Here is a 13,875-nt window from a genome sequence, read left to right as displayed (position 1 = left end):
TCGGTCAAAGCCATCTATGAAAACTTCATGCTTGTGGAATTAGTAGACACACTTAGTCACAATTCCAAGTCCACGTCTTTACACCACTCTTTGCTTAGTCAAATTCCAAAGACATTCTTACACGTTTTCTTTACAAGTCAGGTTATTTTCTTCTCAATCAAACTCTTACAAGTCAGCCTATTTCCTTACAAGCCAAGCCCCACTCCAATAAACCACTAATCTACTTCAGCAGTGTGGCAAACACAAACTTATAATTTTATTACATTTTAAGTTTCACTCTGCATTAAGGAGTTCTTAACTTTACTCTACATTGAGTTTTTATTACAAGTTCAATTTCACTCTGCATTGAGGTGTTCCTAACTTTACCCTGCATTGAGTTTTTATTACAACTTCAATTTCACTCTACACTGAGGAGTTCTTAAATTTAGTTCTTATTACAAGTTTAACTCCACTTTGCACTTCACAATGAGTTATACACACGCCTCGCCCACGCCTCATTCATTTCAGTCGCACAAGCACAGACAATCAAATGAAAACATAATTGCAATTTTATTTATTCAGAAATTTGTACATGAGTTCATTACAGCCATTCAAAACAAAATAACAAACAAAACAAACACAAACGCACAAGGTCTGTGCAAGGCTTTCTTCTTCTTCAAACTACTCCTCTTCACTGGACACAGGGTCTTCTTTTTCAATACCCTCATCAAGGGGGGTCTGGGCCACATCGTCGTCGTCGATTTTCACACTACTCAGGTCCAAGTCTGGGAACAGCTCCTCAGCTTTATGCTTGAACATTTTCCAACCACTGTCCCAGAACTCAGCCATTTTGTGCTTATAAAAGTCTAACCGCTGGAAGCTCTCAATCACTTCGGCCTCAGTCCTTCCCCCAACAGTCGTCCTCGACGGACCCGACCCCCCAGACTCCACCCTCGCCAAGCTACTAGCAACCGCGACATCCACTGCCATCTGAAATTCAGCAGATCCCTTGAACTGTCCACTGCTGCAACATACAGATCGGGGTAAGCCGCCCTTTCAGAGGCTGCCTTAGCCCTCTCCTCCGCCAACTCCTTATCCAGGGTCGCCCTTTCAGCAGTTGCCTTGGCTTTCTCTACATCCAACTCCTTCTGAAGGCTCTCCTTTTCAGCAGTTGCCTTGGCTTTCTCTGTCTCCAACTCCTTCTAAAGGCTCTCCTTTTCAGCAGTCGCCGTGGCTCTCTCTGCATCCAACTCCTTCTGAAGGCTCTCATTTTCAGCAGTTGCCTTGGCTTTCTCTACCTCTAACTCCTTCTGAAGGCTTTCCTTTTCAGCAGCCGCCGCGGCTCTCTCTGCTTCCAACTCCTTCTGAAGGCTCTCCTTCTCTTTCATAGCCTTAGCACGCTCGCCGTCCAGCTCCTTCTGCAGACCGTCAATCTTCACGTTTGCTTCATCCTTCTGCCTGACCAGCTCTTCATTACTGCTCATCGCCTCTTCATGTCGTTCAACCGCGACCGCACAGGCTTTTTGGGCCTCATCCAACCTCTTCTGCTCACCAGCCAGTTGGAACTCGAGTGACTAACTTGGCGGCGTGTGTTCTCCAGCTCCACCTTGACCACTTGTAGATCAGCGTGGGCACTCTTCCAACTTGCACTCTCCTTCTTCAACTTTGCAAGCTGCGTCTTGGCCTCATCTGTCTTGAGTTTTGCAGCCCCCGCCTTTCTCAGCAGAGCTCCTACTAAGGTGGTTACCTCTATTTGAGTAGAGTATAACCCCCTCAACAGCTCAGCCTCATTGAATCTAGCTGCTGAGCGCACGACCGCCTCCTCCACGATCGCCACCAGACCATCTGCACCTGCCCTGGCTGGGCCTTCTTCTCTCTCCAACTGCCCAGCCACTGCGCGAGCGTGGTAGATTGCAGTCGTCAGACCGATCCCCCCTCTTTGGGGCGCAGGACCTCCCTGGGGCTGTTCTCCTAACTTTGGCTCAAGGCCAGTTGCCCCACCTTCTACCTGCACTTCGGGGATGACCCTCGCGACCCCTGAGGCGATCTCCACCACTGCTGGGGCGATCTCCACAACCTCCATTGTGGGGACGACCTCCACCACTCCTTGGGCAGCAACCCTTCCTGAAGTCTCCTCCACTGCTCCCTTCTCTGCCTCCTTGGCCATGCTGGTCTCTTCGTCCATCACTTCCCTCCTCCTCTTCAAGGCAGGCTCTTCTTGACTCCTCCTCACCCTCTTCTTCTTCTTCTTCAGAGCATCCCCCTCCTTGTTCGCCTGTTCCTTCACAGGATCCACCGGGGGCGGTTGGGGCACAAAACTGCCTAAGTCTTTCTCCCCCAACGGCTTGGGGCACAGTCAGATCCGCTCTTTCGCGACCGGCTTCGGAGCAGGCCCCAATTGGGACTCCTTATACTTGTCTGCCCGCACGAACAACCTCCTTTCCTCCTACTCCTCCGCTTTCCTCTACACGTCCAACTCCTCCCTTTCTGGACCCCCTCCCAATGGCTGCGGTCCCAAGTTTAAGGCAAACAGAGCCGACGGTCGGACAAGTTCGTCTCACCTTACTCCTTTCTCCTCCCTCCAATCCCTCACCCTTTTCACTCAGTCCTCAGTCGCCTTGTCCAGCTTGGGCTCGACCGATTTGGTGGGCACCTTCCAAGTTGTACGAACTCCCGCCCCACCGTTTGCCGTCACAAATAACCACCTTGGCCTCTAGCCTTTTACCGAAGATGGCAGACCCGTCACCAGACCTCATCCAGCCACCGCCTGCAATGTAACCTAAGTGTCCTGCTGGCCGGAGGCCTTGTAACACGAGAAGAACTCATCTACCGTCAAGGCCAACTCTCCCGTTGCTTGCGGCTAGGAACTCGCGCACGCCATCAATATTTTCCAGGCGTTTGGCATCAATTGACCTTGCGCCGTATCTAGTTTATTCAACACATCAACCACAACTTGAGGCAGCGGTAGCCTCACACCTTCCCGCAATGCCTCCTCGTACAAGCTAAATTCCCCCGGCCGTACATCCGACACCCTCTCGGTAGATGTCGGCAACCTCAACCCTATTTCCAAAGGAATCTAGTACTTCCCTCTTATTCCCTCCAACTTCGCCGGTGTAAGAATGGACCTGTCTGCCTTTGTATGCCAGTGCTCTGGTTCTGCCTGGTTGATTGGCCTTGGAGCTGCTATCATGGTGGAACCATGGGATCGTACCACCAGCTCCCCCACCCTCTCCATCCTGTATTGCTGCGCTAACTCCACTGCATCATCATCACCAAGTAGATCCACCCTGACATTCACAGCTTCTTCTTGGGCCATTTCTATGGTATGTCTGCGAATCGCTTCGGATGCAGGTGTAAGGAAATTGAAAAAGTGTTGCAGAGGTGTATCGTGAGCAGCAAAGGAATTCACACTTTGAATATTTTGATTTTTCGTAAACAAGTAGGTGAATTGAATAATGCCAAAAGTCCACGGTTTGCCCGTATTTCAAGGATCCCAATTAGTTTTCGCCAGTTTGAAAACTTTTCAAATCATCCGCCAAAACTGTCTTTTCAACACCCATAATGACCTATCGTTTCATTTCTGATCTAACGCCTAATCTCCCCCCCTCGCGGGATGTTGCCACGTGTACGACCACGATCCACTGTCTCCTCCCCTTACCCTGTCTTTTTCACTTCAAATCACCACGTGACACGCCGCCTCTCGAGCCCCACACCCCTCCACCTCACCCTTCGCGGTCGACCCTCCCACTCGGTCACCCTTCGCGGTCGACCCTCCTCGTGGTCGACCCTCTCACTCGATCACCCTTCGCGGTCAGCCCTCCTCGTGGTCGACCCTCCCACTCGGCCAACCTCTGCGGTCGGCCCCCCTTCGCGGTCGGCCCTTCTCGTGGTCGACCCTCTCACTCGGGCAACCTTTGCGGTCGGCCCTCCTCGTGGTTGGCCCTTCCACTCGGTCACCCTGCATGGTCGGACGACCTTCCAGTCGGTTCACCCTCTCGGTCACCCCTGCCGGTCGACCTCCATCCTGCCAATCCCTAACACCCTCATCTTCTTCATCAGTATTCCCTTCGTTGGACTAAAGCTACACTCGGGAATGGAGGACTACTAACGTGTATAAGCCCATAAAGGCCATGAATCACTTTGAACAACCCAAGCCCATCACTTGGAGCCCAATACATAACCCAGCTGGTGAGGTCCAGGACAGCTGGAATCCAACATGGCATAAAGAGCCAATGACATTCAGACACATGGTAGGTGAAGGACGAGCCACATCAGAAGACAAAGATCTGTAAAGTTATTCCCACTGCACATCATCATTAATGTAGCCCATCACAGCATTTATTACGACAGCACCTCTCCGTCAGAACAGGCCCCCCTTACCCTGAACAAGATAAGCTACAACATAGACTTTCGGCAAGGAGGTCAGGTCGGAAGGGACAACGAAATGATTACCAAATGATATAAGCAAACGTTGAAGACAAGAATGTTAAGCTTTTCTATCTCTAATCTCTCCCTTTGCACTCTACTTCTCTTCCTAACTTGCTCGTCAGAGGGTTCACTTGGGGACTACCCAGTTCCCCGTAGAACTTGTTTGCAGGTTATCCAGTGGGCTTGACCATTTGGACGTGGGCTTGAGGAGCTTGGACCAGTCCGATCCATTCACTGGAACAAACTGTATCATCAATATTGTTAACGCAAAGGAGGTTTACAGCTCGGAAGAGGTTGACCTTGTGATGGTGAGTTTTTTCGAACACACACAAAAATAATTAATGAAAATGGTTTGACATTTTTTTAGTACTGAACCCCCAAACATATGTAAAAAAATGGCAACACAAGGCTGAATGAGAGGCAGTAATTCGGCAAGGTATAACTAAACTAATTCCATTTGTTGGGAAGTTCAATGTCAAACAGATTTTGGAACAAATCTAAGTTTGCTGCCATAAGGTCCAATGGTGAGGTCGGTGGTGAGAGATCGACGATAGAGAGAGATCAACAACGTAGTGAAGTCGACGGTGAGAGAGGTCAATTTTCAAGTAGTTTTGGGCGGGGTGAACTGTTAAGGTTTTGGGAGATTGAGGGGTTTCTAGGAGGGGGGTGTGGTAATGGTAATGGGGTGTGGATTTTGGTAGGTGTAGTATTTTTAGAAAGATAATTTTGGTATTATGTAGGGAGTTCTAAGAAATTTTTTCAATTTTGAATTTTACAAGTGAGGGAAAAAACATAGGGGAGTCCGAAGTATTAATTATGAGTGTTATTAGTAGCTCTCATATTTGTAATTTATGCTTATTTTAATTAGTGTATAGTTTAACAATATATATTTTTTATTTAGCTAATTATTTAGAGGGTAAATTACGACGGTTATCCATGTACTTAATCCCTTAAGTCATTTTAGTTTATGCACTTTCAATTGACTCGATTTTAACCCTGATTTTATGATTTTGTCTCAATTAGGTCTTATTGATTACAACTTAACATTTTTTTATGGAAAATACACACATAAGTAACATGTGTCATATTTTTAAAGACAAAATTATAAATTTACTCAACTCATTTAGTTAACATCAACTAATTTAGTGATAATTTTTCTTAAGAAACACAAACGATATTATTAATTAGACCAAATTGAAATAAAATTTAAAATTAAGAGTCAAAATTAAGTCAATTAAAAGTGTAGGGACTAAAATAATACAAAAAATTAAATATAAGGAATACTGGTGTAATTTGCCCTTATTTAAACTTACAAAGTTACTTTTATGCTATAAACGTAAAATAAAAATATTAAGTTTTTCATGAAATATATATTTTTAAAAAAAGATAAATTAGACTTACCTGCTTTAAAGTTTAAAGAAAATACAAAAGCTCATAATTTTGACATAAGTATATTGACCTTGCTTTTAGTAGGATTAAACAGATCAAAACTAATACAAATGGTATGGAAACACAAAGATACATAAGGTAAAATATATATTTTAATGTAAAAGAGATGTTAATGTTATTTTTTATCTCATACAACTAATGAATTTTTGATGAAGAGTGAGTCAAGTGTATTTGAATTAAAATCTTGAAAAAACTTTAGTATAATTATGTCAAAATCATAAAATTTATTATATTTTTTTGTTTTCAAATTTTAAAGGATGTTGATTGTTTGGAATAATTTAAATAAATTTATTTTTTATCTTTTTATAAAAAAAATATATAAAAAAATAAAAAAATAATATATAAAGAATGTCAAACCACCCGTTACTCATGGAACCAAAACATTTATGGTAGGATGTAGGGGTGCAACTCGGGCGGGTTCGGTCGGGTTGGGGGTCTGTCCAAGCCCGACCCGAATTGTATTTGGCACTGCCCAAGCCCGCCCAAGCCCGACCATGAACCCGAACATTGTTGCCCAAGCCCGGCCCAAGCTTTGTATTTTGAACTCGGGTTGCCTGAATTGCCCGAATTGCCCGAGTTCAAAAACCTGTAGGTAGATCTAAGGGTAGACATAAAAGATGCTAATCTAATGGTAGAAAATTAACCAAAAAAAAATAAAAAATAAAAATTAAGACTAACTCTTTTACTTAATAGAAGACTAACCAAAAAAAATAATAAAAATAAAAATTAAGACTAACTCTTTTACTTAATTTATATATATTACATAATTTATTAAATTATATATATATTATATATTATATATTATATAATTTATATAATATATTAAATTGAATTCGGGTTCGGGTTGCTCGGGTTGGCCATTGGTTCTGCCCAAGCCCGGCCCGAATTGCAATTCGGGCATCAAAAATCTGCCCAAGCCCGTCCAGATTACAAGATATAGTTGCCCAAGCCCTAAAAAAACTCAGACTGAGCTCGAATTGCTCGGGTTGAGCCCGCCCGAGTTGCACCCCTAGTAGGACGTACTTTCTATCCTTTTCCTAGAGAGCAAAGTTGTACCTCAATAGATCTGATCTTGCACAAACAATAGACCACTAGAGTCTAACAAGAGTACTTGTCGGGTTGGCATTTCAATGACTGGTAGAAATTAGCTTTTGATGTTTTACTTAGGGTTGGTTTGGGGTTTACTAAAAAAGTGTATTTTTTGTCTTTTTACGAAAAGATGTGCAAAAAAGTAGAGAGGTGATGTGATGAAAAAAAGATAAAAAGATAAAAAGATGGATTATATAGTAGATGACAAACAAGGCTTTAGCCTTCATCTGGTAATTTAGGTTGGATTGGATTTGAGATTGTTTTAGTCATAAAAATATAAAATAAATTTTTTAATTTAATAAAATAAAATATTATATTTAATTTATAATTATTATATTTTTTTTTATAAAAATTAAAAGAATTAAAAAATTTATTCCAAACAAAAAATTTTAACCTTAAATTAAAATAATTATTAAAAAAAAAAAAAACCAACACACTCCCAAACGAACCCTTCACCTCATTTCATGGCTGTGTCTTCCTATGGCCTCATTTGGGAAGTGGTTATTTTAGTAGGCTATTTTAGTTTTTGACTATTTTAGTAAGTTAAAATTTTTGTATTTGGGAAGATGATTGAATTTTTTTGTGGTTGGATGTGATGTTTGTGAGAGAAAAAGTAAAATGATTATGGGTTTGATGTGATATTTTATCTTATTAACTATTTTAGCCTATTTTATCTTTTTGTAAATTTTAACCTAAATTAAGTTTTTTTTTTTCTTCCCAAACACCCCTTATATATAGAAGTCTTGGACGCTTTTGCACGCTCTCTTGTATTTTTTTTGCACAAAAATGTCACATCATGATTTTTTATTTTATATACATTCAATGTAAAATTTACAATAATAAGTTAATATTTTTAAATATTAACCATCATGATCATATCAAAGTAATTTGGGTAACCGTTTGAGAAGATACTTTGGGAGTTTTTTTTTTTTTTTTTTTTTTTTTTTTTGGTTATTTTAGCCATCAAAGACAAAATAGATTATTTTACTCACAACAAACAAAACATCACATTCAACCCATAATCATTACACTATTTTCTCACAAAAAAAGTCAAAAAATTAAAAAGACCTTCCCGAACCAAGCATTTTAGCCAAGGCTAAAATAACTAAAAAAGCCAAAAAGCTAAAAAGTCAACCCACTTGACACTTCTGAGGTTTATATTTATTACGGTTCCTCCCTCACCTTTTGAAAATTACATCTTTCTCCCTGAGGTTTAAAGTTTCATTACAGATTCCCCCAGCAATTTAATTTTTTTAAATACCAATTTTACCATCACTGGGTAAATTACATTGACACTCCTCACATTTTAGAAATTACAATTCCCTCTCTAAAATTTAAAGCATCACTACCAGTTGCCCTCTCGGTTAGCATTAGTTGGAAAAAAAATTCATTGAAAAAAAAAATTAATTGGAAAAAAAATTTATTGAAAAAAAATTTATTAGTAAAATTTTTAGATTTCTGTTTAAAAACCAACATAAACACATTTTTTGAATTTACGTTTTGTTTCTCAAATTTACAAGCAGAGACAACAATTTATAAACCAAAAAAATTATCAAACAAGTTTTTATGATAGTTTTTAAAATTTTTGTAAATATAAATTGAAAACTGAAAACGAAATGGTCACCAAACAGGTTTCAGATGGTAAAAATATCATAAAATTAACAAATAATTAAATAAGTTACCAACGTAAGAAATGACTTCTCAAAAGATTCTTACGTTATGTATGGTTTGATTTTTAGAATTTTTTTAAAAATTAAAAATTAATTTGGTTAAGAAATAAAAAATAAAAAATAAAAAATAATTATCCTTTAAGGGTAAAAAATAATTATCATTTTAACTTTTGGGCAGGTTATATACATATGTATGGTTGTTTCAATTTAATTTGTAAAAAATTATTTCTAACCACTCGAAAGATAAATATTATATAAAAATGATAATTTTTTTTGTAAAAAATTATTTTTTATAAATTGTTATCTCAGTTTGTAAATTTGAGGAAACAACGTAAATTCAAAAAATGTGTTTACGTAGATTTTTAAACAGAAATTTAAAAATTTTACTAATAAATTTTTTTTTCAAATAATTTTTTTTCCAATTAATTTTTTTTTTCAATGAATTTTTTTTCTAGCTAATACTAACCGAGGGGGCAATTGATAATGCTACTTGAAATCTTAGAGAGGGGATTGTAATTTCTAAAATGTGAGGGGTGTCAATGTAATTTACCCAGTGAGGGCAAAATTGGTATTTAAAAAAAATTAAATTGCTGAGGGATGAATTTGTAATAAAACTTTAAACCTCAGGGAGGGAGATGTAATTTTCAAAAGGTAAGGAAGGAAACTGTAATAAACATAAATCTCAGGAGATGTCAGTGTAATTTACCCAAATAATTTAAATTAAAAGTACAATTCGAATACATTCCAAATACATAAAATAGATTCATTTTTCAACATTGCTCCTCATTGTTATTTGTCATGTTCAACCATGTTTTGTTTGAACAATCTCATTCTCCAATCTTGTTGAGATGTAAATTAGAGTGTGGCAATTAGTTTTATATGTGCGTCAAAAAAGATATATATATATATATATATAATCAATCAATCAATCAATCAGTGAGAAGGGAATAGAAAAAGAGAAGTAAGCTTCAGACATCATGCCTAGTAAACAAAGTCATTTACTAGGCAATACAATATGAAATTAATTACATAATTAATATATTTAGTTAAAACTTTGAATTAAATAAATGAACTAATGTTTTTAAAATTTTGATTATTTCTTTTTACTTTATTTTTAATTTAAAAGTATACTTTAAATACACTGTGAATATATATATGTATGCACGATTGTTGTAACGATCTGAAAATTTCTATTTGCCGTTCGAGCGAAAAGGTGATTACTCAAGCAGTCTATTGATAGGAATGGCAATGAGAAACATACCCCAAAAGTACCTATGAAGTTTCGACCTAAATATATTAATTTTTTCTTTTGTTTTACCCGTCAAATCGATTAAATGATATTTTTTAAATATTTATAGAATATGAGTCGGGACGGGTGTGTCTTCACATCATGTCATGTTCATGGATGGACATATCAGCAACCAGAAGGACGTGGAGGTACTTCAATCTGGAGTTTTGCAGAGTCGAGGGAATGATGTGAGTGGATTGCTCTCTCTCTTTCATCGTCTCTCTACAAATGTAAATTCCAATCCAGAGGACTTTCACTCTGCAAATCAACTTCAAAAATTAATGCATACAACAATAATTCATTCCATTAAAAATATCACTACTAATAGCATTAATGCATTAAAAAAATAAAAAAATACAACTCCAAGACCAAAACATCACATCATTAATGACGGAACCCACTGTCACTTAATTAGTGGGAGCATTAATTAGTGCTCCCAAGCATTTTTCTAATGCATATTGTGAGACTGGCTCTTGTAATACTTCCTTCAAACAGGTGGCGTGCAATAAAGTGGTACGCATAGAAATGGAAGAAAGAATGTAACATTGAGAGAGAGAGAGAGAGAGAGCTGTAATTTTTTTTTTTAAATCTTTCACGGTTTTTTTTTTCAATTATTAAAATCTTATTTGATTATCTCAAAATTATGTATTTAATTATTTTAAAATAAATTTTTTAATTAATTAATTAATGTGTATTTGATTTTGTTATTGAGTCAAATAAAATAAACAAAAATATTTAAGACTCCCTTTTCCCTCACCCCCTTTGACCCCCTCTCTTGTTTGATTGACTACTTTTTCTTTTGCTTTTTTTTTTTCCCTTCTCCTCCAATCACCACCCGCCACGTGTGTGTGGAGGTTGTGGAGGTGGTGATTGGAGGGAGTCCCTATCAATGCTCTAAAATAAAATAAGATTGAATGTATATTTAGTTTTGGTTGTGAACCTTTAAAAAAAAAAGAAAAAAAAAAGAAAAGAAAGGGTCAAATTGGGTTGAAGAAAATTCAAATCCATTAAGAGATGGGGAGGGTAGTATCCATGGGGAATGAGAAATGTGGAATGGGGAAAAATTATTATAGGAGAATAGGAATGGAGAATTAATATCCACCCCATTAACCTCCATTGTCATCCTTATCTTTAGAGGCATCCAGTACTTTTGTTTGTAGGCTTCAGATTTTGAGAATTGGTTGTGTTCGCTCGAGCACAAGAGTGGTCGCTCGAGTGATTTGTTCGAAATCAATAAATATAAAACCCACCTTTTGTGCATTTTCTCTCACTTTTCTCTCTTTTCTCTCCCTCACCTCTTCATGTCCAAAAACCCTAGCCACAAAACCTTTGATTTCATCTCATTACACCAAAGATCCACCTTAGATCATGCAAGATTAGTGAAGGAGGAGTGAAGATCTTTCTCTTGACCGATTGGATTGCGAATTTGTCAAAGTTCTTGCTTGGTTCTTCGTTCTTTGCTCACTTTCTTGAGTAGGGAGTCCTCTTAACTCTAATCATTTATGATTTCGTTTAATTAGGTTGTATTATGGGAAGAAGTATGTGTTGATTTGAGTTTGAAATCTTTGATTAAAAGATGTTTATATTAAAAAATGGGGGTTTCACTTAAAATTTTAAAAAATTTAGAATGTTTTGAGATATTGATGAGAACTATTTGATGATTGTTGGATTTGATGATGAAATGAGGAAAACCCCCAATTTTCTTAAAACCCGAGATTTGGGATTTTGTTTTTAAATGAGGGTTTGAATCAAAATTGTACTATATGTTGAAATTTCAATTAATCTTTTTGAGTATCCGTATGTGGAATGAGATTGGTGTTATAATGATGTTAATAGAGGATTTAAGGAAATTGTTTTGGGGGGAAATCCGGAAAATGTTGAAAGGTTCAATATATAAATTGGTATATAATTAAAATTGATGGCTAAGATGACTTGGGGACATGGATACATATATGTATATGTATTTCATATCATATTCATTGGATTGATTTTGTATGTGATTTAATTGGACTTCAGTTAAGTTACAATAGTATGAACTTTTGCATTGTGTTACATCCACAGGGTGTTGGATTAAGTGTTGAGTTGTGTAAATGAGGTGTGTGTAAATTTAGAACGTGTTGTGTGTGTTGAAGTGCCCAAACGCCCTTTTATGCTCGGAGGCTGGAGAATGTGAGAATGTCATTTGTATATGGTTAAGGTACCCAATTGCCCTTCCATGCTTAGCACCGATAAATGTGAGGGATACGATTGGGTGTCCAATTGTTCCTCTGTGCTCCATGGCTAGTAAATGTGGAGGCATTTTTTTAAAAAAATGTAAGGGGTGTCCAATTGCCCTCCATGCTTGATGGTCGGTAAATGTGGAGGTATTTTTAGAAATCCTATAGGTGCCTAACTGCCTTTCCGTGCTTGGTGGCTAGTAAATGTAGGGGGTATTACGAGATGTGTTTTGGGATTTTATAAAAGAAAAGAAAAAAAGATGTTCTTTAGGAGAATTAAGGTCCACGTGTTGAGTCAATCGGGAGTTTAAAATTTGTATTAAGCATTGAATGTCATCAAAGTTATAAGTGTATATTATGATGTGTTGTATGAATATAGCCAACATGAGCATTATATATATATATACATATGTGGGGAAGTATTTTGTGAATCAAAGTACGTGACTAAGGTGACACCGAAGTGTCAGCCAAGGTACCACGTGGCCTGGTCACGCTACCAAGATGATCTCGACTAGGCTGAGGTTATCTGTGGAGATGTCGGAATCCGAGATAAACAGATAAGCGGCGAGAGTCCTAGAATAGGGGAGGATCTCAATCTGGATAAGGATAAGGCTCAATGAGAGTTTATCCCTATCTAACTGAGGGTCCAAGATGAGCATTGAGCCTGAGTCCATTGAAATGAGGCTTCTAAAGGGATTAGGTCACTGCTAGTTGTAAAAGTGAGACACCCTCATGGGTCTAAGGTAAGTTCTTTCTTGTGAGTTTAAGAATTATTTGCTATTTGTGAGAGATATAGTTTACTGACTTGATTGTCGAGGTGCCCCCAAGTGGACGAACCACTGCAAAATTCTCATCTTCTTGTTACAGGTTGTTGGGCTTAATCTATTTTGCCGGTGCTCTCCAGTTGAGTTCCTCTTTTGGTTGTGTGATCAGAAATCAACACCCACAATTTGGCGTCGTCTGTGGGGACGACATCCACAGTGAAAGTGGAGAGTATGCAGATTCTAATATCGGGGAAGAAAACTGCAACAAAGGAGCACAAGATCTGAATCCTGGTGGAGAAGGATGTCAGCAAAGCGCGTGAGGCCCCAAAGAAAGGTGGCTGAGATGAGTATTACAATGAAAGTAACCTCCAGGTATGGAAGGATAGATGTCTGAGGAGGGATATCGAGATGAAAGGAATAGCGAACAAGTTGGTAGACCTACAGTCAGTTATCAACTTCATAATGAAAAATAACGTGATGCAACCACCATTCCTGTTGCAAGACACGCTAGGACCAGCGGCCGTGACTGATGCCTAGAAAGAGGGTCATAAAACAATCCTAGTAGTCCTGTAGCATGGCAAGGGAAAGAAGCGCTCATATCGGCCGTCAAGGGATGTCGAGCGAACAGAGTCAGTAAGAGGTGAGTCGTAAAAGACACCATGAACCAAGGGGACCTATGTTAAAGAACCTCAACATATCCAGGGGAAGGGCCTATGTTTTGATACAGTAGATGAGGAGAAGTCCAAGAGGATGCATAACTACATCGGGAGCAGCGTGCCAAAGAGATTGAAATCTGTTGATAGCCGAGCTTCTGGTAGAACGAAAGAGGCTCTAAAGAACTACTTCCAGAGAAAGTGAATGACCGCCGAGATCACTTCGCCTGTCAAGCTGAGGACGCCATTCTCGGTGGAGTTAGACACGTTTGAAGCCCATAAAAGATTCAACATACTAAGGTTCTAGATTTATGACTTTAAGTCTGATCCAAACTTTCA

Source organism: Camellia sinensis, chromosome 11 (genome assembly GCF_055761805.1).
Source record: "Camellia sinensis isolate YWXY chromosome 11, ASM5576180v1, whole genome shotgun sequence".
Taxonomy (NCBI): Eukaryota; Viridiplantae; Streptophyta; class Magnoliopsida; order Ericales; family Theaceae; genus Camellia; species Camellia sinensis.
Note: the sequence above shows the minus strand (reverse complement) of the source record.